At 51.6% G+C, this 6,096-nt stretch overlaps 1 protein-coding gene across 1 annotated transcript in view; it reads right to left on the reverse strand.

The window, feature by feature from the left end:
- LOC102774259 (histone-lysine N-methyltransferase PRDM9-like) overlaps positions 1-6,096 on the reverse strand; it is a 28,771-nt gene that overhangs the window by 1,798 nt on the left and 20,877 nt on the right.

Consider the following 6,096-nt stretch of genomic DNA (forward strand, 5'->3'; position numbering starts at 1 on the left):
CAGCCTTGAAGCACCGCAGTACATCCAGCTTTACCTGCAGGCTAACGGCCTCGCAGTCTCACTTGGTACCTCCACACTGGACAGTGCTCTGCAGCCTCTTTGGGCTGAGACTGGGTGCAGGGCAGTTCTGACCAAGCCAAACTGATCTTTCTTGATGTCATGGAGGAATATTTGGGTTCCCACCATGAGCCTGCTGTCAATGCCACCGGCATCTGTAAAATTACAAGACATTTACTGGTATGAACGGCCCAGGAGCTTGAATAAAACCTGAGAGACCCTTAACAAGTCTCCCTTTAAGTAGGAGGTGCCAGGCTACATGGGGCCATAGTTCACTTCCTGCTGGATGAATTCTAGCCCCATGACCCTCAAGAACACATAGGGGTTCCCAGGTGTGGCTGTGTCTCAGGAAGCCCCAGGATAAGGGCAGCAGGGGTGACCCACCTCCCACTTCAGCAGGCAGGAGACCCAGGCCACATCCTTGGCTGACCTACCCTACTCACCATGTGTGCTCCTGGGGAAGTCTCTGAGTTTCCCAACAAGACCACACACACAGGTGCCCCATGACACAGACAAAGTTTGGTCCCCATTTCATGGGTAGAGCCATCCTGGGGAAGCTGTATGCATCAAAGTCCCAAGAGACCCCTGCCTGCAGGAAACCCTGCTGGGAAGGAGGAGATCTCTACTGTGACCCAAAGGAACCATCCCACTGGGCTATGGTGAGGACTAGAGGGGAAACAGACTTCCCACTGCTCAGTACAAGGGCAGAGGCAGCAGGGACACCAGAAGCTGGAGACTGCAGGTACTGTCAAGCACAGAAAGGCCCTGGACTAGGACAGGGCCCTATTCTGTGGAGTAAAAAGGGCTCGTGGCCCACATGCCACCACGGGCCAGGAAATTGCTCTGCAGAGCTGCTGAGGAGACTGTGGACTGTGGGCCCTAGCACTAGAAGAGAAGGCCATGGAGTGCAGATAATTTGTGGGCTTTCCTGGGAGATGTCTGCATGGCTGTTTACTCATGTGTGTATGTTCTGCACATGTACAGAGGCCAGGAAGAAGGACACACCCAGTTAGCACTGGCATTGCCAGAGGGGCAAGCAGGTAGATCCTTAAACTTTATATACCTTGGTTAAGGTTTTAATTACTTTACAATGCAAAATGGGAGGACAAACCTGGAACAAAATTAATGAAAAAATACTCACTTTTCTAAAGTGAGCTGGGGAAAGAGAAGCCCATTGGAGTCAGGCAAGGCTGCACTTAGCCCAAGAGAAGCAAAGTGAAGACCAAGGCAGCATGAACATGGATGCAGCTATGTCCACCTATGTGTCCTCTGGGCACACATGATGAAATGTTGTATTGTGATCTGGGTGCCAGCAATAAAAACCTGAACTTCATGGCAACCAGAATAAGTTGAGACTAGCAATCCTGGCTGAGCTCCCTCCTCTTTGGATTGGATTTTGGCTCTGAAGTGCCGATACCTGGGGATAAGCTCCTAATCCTCTAGTCATGCAATGTGAGCCTGGGGCAAGCAGAAAAGATTGCAAGGCAGGCTGCTGGGCCGAGCCTGGGGTCAGGGCAGTTGGGCACTGCTGCGCCACAGCACAAGGGTGAGGAAAGTCTGGAGCAGCAGGATGTGGCATACTGACTTAGCAGGATTCAGTTCACCCAAGCTCCATCTCTGACAGGCTTGTTTGGCTTTGCCATGTCTCCAGACTTCTGGACCTTGGGAGGGGCCTGGACTAGCCCTAAGTAAGAGGGCCATGTTAGTGTCTGTACTGGGACGACCCGCGGAGACAACTACCAGGGACTCGGATCAAGACTTAGGAGCCTTTATTAAGCTGGCCAGCAACCACAGTTACAGCACCCTGCTGAAGCAAAGGCTTAACTGTAGTGCTGACTACAGGAGTTACAGCGTTTTTATTTGCAAAAACCACAAAGTTAGTTACAAAGGCTTGCTTGCACAATTTGTTCCCGACACAGTACAGCATCAGTACAGTGACTACCTTCCTATCTATGTGTTCTGGGAACAGAGAGCACCATGTGCCCCACCTGGCTGAAGCACCAGCACATTCCTATCTATGTGTTTTAGGAACAGAGAGCACAGCGTGCCCTGCCTGGCTGAAGTGCCAGATATGCAACCCAGTATAGTGTCCTGAGCCCACCCGGAGGACATTGGGGCTGGGCACCCAGGTCTAATAATCAATCAGTAGTGAAGGGTCAAGTACTGTTTGCACCAACCTGGGCTGTGCAAGACATGCCCCTGCCTACCCTCTGGGCCACACACACATATGTACCTCAGCAGTAAACCCTAGGCCCTGTAACCCAAGTGCCAGAGCCTGCAAGAGTACTGCTCAGCACAGCTGTTCTGAGTTTCTCTGAGTCCATATATTCTAAATTCTTCCCAACTATTTCAGGGAAGGTTCCTTCTCAAACTCTGCCCATGGTACTAACTGTTGGGAACTTAGTCCAAGTTCCTCCTTTATCCTCTGCTCACTACTTACCAGGTGTTAGGTCCAAGCCCTTCTGCCTAGGGCTGGACATTCTTGGATGCCTATTCTTAACAGAGAACCCATGAGAGGTTGTGGGTATATAAGAGTGAGTCTTTATTGCAAAAACTAGCAGCCACATAGCCATCAGACAAGACAGTCCTACACAACAATCCCATATAGCCAGCCCTGCACTGGCTGGTAAATACATATCTTTTCTACAAAGCAGTGTTTATCTCTGTACCCACAGTTATTATCTGAGCAGCCTCATGCTGCCCCCTAGACTCACTACCTCACTTCATTGCAATACTTAAACTCTATGCCTGAGCAGCTTCTCTAGCCTCTCTGGCTCAGTAGCTTCATCTGTATTCCCTGCCCAGCATACTGGCTGGTTAACATGGTAGCTGTACCTGAGCTATGAGCCCTTAGCCTTACATTGTAGCGGTTCCAGCTCTCAGCTCTGTCTGAGCTCTCACCTCTTTCCCCTCTAGCTCACTGGCTGGTCAATAACATGCATTTTACTATTTAGACAAAAGAGGCCTTTAGCCAACAATGACATCAGTCATTTGGCTCTAGAAGGGCACAGTGTACATACAGTGAGATCGTCGTGGCCTTGCAGCAGCTGTGTATGGTATCTTAGCCTGGGGGCAGAGTGGCATTAAACAGTCCAGTGTATTGATAACAAGGCCTCTGTGCTTTAATTGGACTTAAACATGGGGCTTGATTCCCACAACAAGCCACTGAAACAACAAGGGAAGTCATTAGATGCTTCCTTCCACCACCTCTGTGTGCATAGTAAAAGGGCCCACTTGAGTGGGCCTGAGGGGTCCAGTCCCCACCTTTGTTTTCAAGGGCCAAACAAAGGTCTGGCCCTTGACCTCCTGTGGCAGGTCACCTTTAAGCCCTTGGAATATTCTACCTATTTACCTAAGGCCTTGGACCACACCAGATAGTTGATGCTAACCATGTTACTGTGGCCGTGACCTCAGGACACACTGTATTAGGTTGACCTCTGGGGGAGCTGAGACTGAGCCACTAAAGTCAGTCATGCTCTATGCCTATCTGAGAGGCCACCATAAAAACCCTGGACAACAGCTTGGGCAAGGCTCCTTGGTTGATAATCTCTTGTGTGTTGTCATACTCCACTGCTGGGACATCAGTGTCTCAAGAAGGGATGCCTGCACACTTGTGCCTGACATCTCCAAGACTGTACACTTATTCTGTTGCAAACTTTAATCTGTCTCCTTTCACTCACTAAGATGTCACCATGAGTGTAACAGGCTTGCTGAATTCTGTGGCTTCTCTAGTGAAGCAGTGGGAACCCTGAACATGCTGGGGCAGCCAAGGAAGAACATGGAACTCTGCCCCTGGACCCGACAGCATCAGAACACCTGTCTTCAAGACTACTTTGAGGAGGTCAGGGCCCATGTGGGGACTGAGACCATGTAAGGGAAGGGACAACCACAAGAGTTGTCAGGCAAATGGGAACTGAACTTGAGACTATGTCCCTTCAAGACTGAGTGAACATAACGACACTGGCCCCACAGGATCACATGAGTGCCAAGCTTGAGTCCCTTCAGTGACCAGAAAGTGGCTGGCCCCACATCCACACAGGTATGATGCAAAGTCTATTACAGTGTCACCTAAGCATCCTCTCAGTGGGAAGCTGGGCACTGGAACCAAGGACAGACCTTGGAGGAAAAGGCAAACACTGGCTGTTGCTCAGGAGTTGGCAATACAGGACACTGGCAGCAGGTTAGAAAATAGCCGAGCACTACAGCCAAATACCCACAGGGCCCACAGACAGGCATCCTCAGCCCCACCTGCACCTCACAGTCATCCCTAGAAAACCAGAGTGTCAGGGCTTTCCTGAGCAGGAGCTGAATAGAGTTTATGGCTTTTCCTACATGGCCAGAACTGGCTTAATCAGGGCCCCAGGGAGACCGCAACACCTTCCAGCAGAGGCCCCTACCCAGGTACCTGGGTTACAGCTCCTCCTTTGAGTTTCTGTTGTCATCATTCTAACCTCGTCCCATTGTTCCCACACCTCTGGTAGTGAGCACTGTTACCTGAATTTTCTACTCCCAGGACTCATAAGGGTTCTGTTCGTTTTGCACCTAGGTTCAATTACTTACATTAAATTCCCTGTTGAAACAGGTGGTGTGTCACTTCTGCAAAAGGTCAGACTTACTATATGACCTCACAATTCCACCATACCAAGTACATAACCAAGAGCAATGGAAACGTTTTTCCACATGAAATCATGTACTTATATGTTCACAGCATCATTGTTCAAAATAGCGAATAATATTCTCCAAAACATCCAACAATGAACAGAATGTCGTATAGCCACACAATGGAATGGTATTTTGTGCACTAGAGGCCCAGTGCACAAAATATGTGCATGAGGGTCTGGGGGGGATCCTTCAGCCTGGCATGCACCCTCTCCAATCTGGAACCCCTCAGGGGATGTCTGACTATTGGTCCTAAAGCGGCAATCAGGCATCCCTCTAGCAAGCCGGAACTGCTGGCTCCTAACTACTCACCTGCCTGCCTGCCTGATTGCCCTTAATCACTCTGCCTGCCTGCCTGATGACCCTAACTGCTCCCCTGTTGTCCTTATTGCCTCTAACCACTCTGCCCTGATGGCCTGATCATTGCTAACCACCTCTGCCTGCCTCCTTGATGCCCCTACCTGCTCCCCTGCTGGCCAGATCACCACTAACCACCTCTGCCTCAGCCCTCACCCTCCCCACCATGGCTTTGTCCAGAAGGTCATCTGGAAGGCCGCCTAGAAGATGTCTGGTCCATCTGGTCTAATTAGAATATTACCCTTTTATAGTATAGACTAGAGGCCTGGTGCACAAAAATTTGTGCACTCAGGGTGGGGGCCGGGGGAGTGGGGTCCCTCAGCCCGGCCTGTGCCCTCTTGCAGTCCGGGAACCCTTGGGAGATAATGACCTGCTGGCTTAGGCCTGCACCTGGGTGGCAGAGGGCAGGCCCAATCCCTAGGTGCAGCCCCTGGTCGGGCTCAAAGCAGGGCTGATTGGAGAGTTGGGGCACTGCCCGCCTATCATGCAGAGAGCAGAGCCGATCGGGAGGTTGTGACGCCGCCCCCTGTCACACTCAAGGCAGGGTCGATGGGGAGTTTGCAGTGCCAACACCTTTCATGCACAGAGCAGGGCCAATCAGGGGTTTTGGGGTCCATACACTGTCACACACAGAGCAGGGTCGATCAGGGGGTTGAGGAGTTCCCCCCTGTCATGCACAGAGCAGGGTCCATCAGGGGGTTGGGGAGATGCTTCCTGTCACTCACAGGGTAGGGTCGATAAGGGAGTTGGGGTACCGCCCCCGTCACACACAGAGCAGGGCAGGGCAGGGGGTTGGGGCACCATACCCTGTCACACTCAGGGCAGGGCCAAAGGGGAGGTTATGGCTCTACCCCGTCACACACAGAGCAGAGCCCATGGGGGGCGGTTTGGGCGCTGGCCCCTGTCACTCTGATCCTGGTGCCGGGAGGCCTTGTGGCTCCGCTGAACCCGGTACTGGGAGGCATATTACCCTTTTACTATATAGGATAGAGGCCTGGTGCATGGGTGGGGCTGGCTGGTTTG

The sequence above is a fragment of the Myotis davidii genome, unplaced genomic scaffold (genome assembly GCF_000327345.1).
Source record: "Myotis davidii unplaced genomic scaffold, ASM32734v1 scaffold74, whole genome shotgun sequence".
Lineage (NCBI taxonomy): Eukaryota > Metazoa > Chordata > Mammalia > Chiroptera > Vespertilionidae > Myotis > Myotis davidii.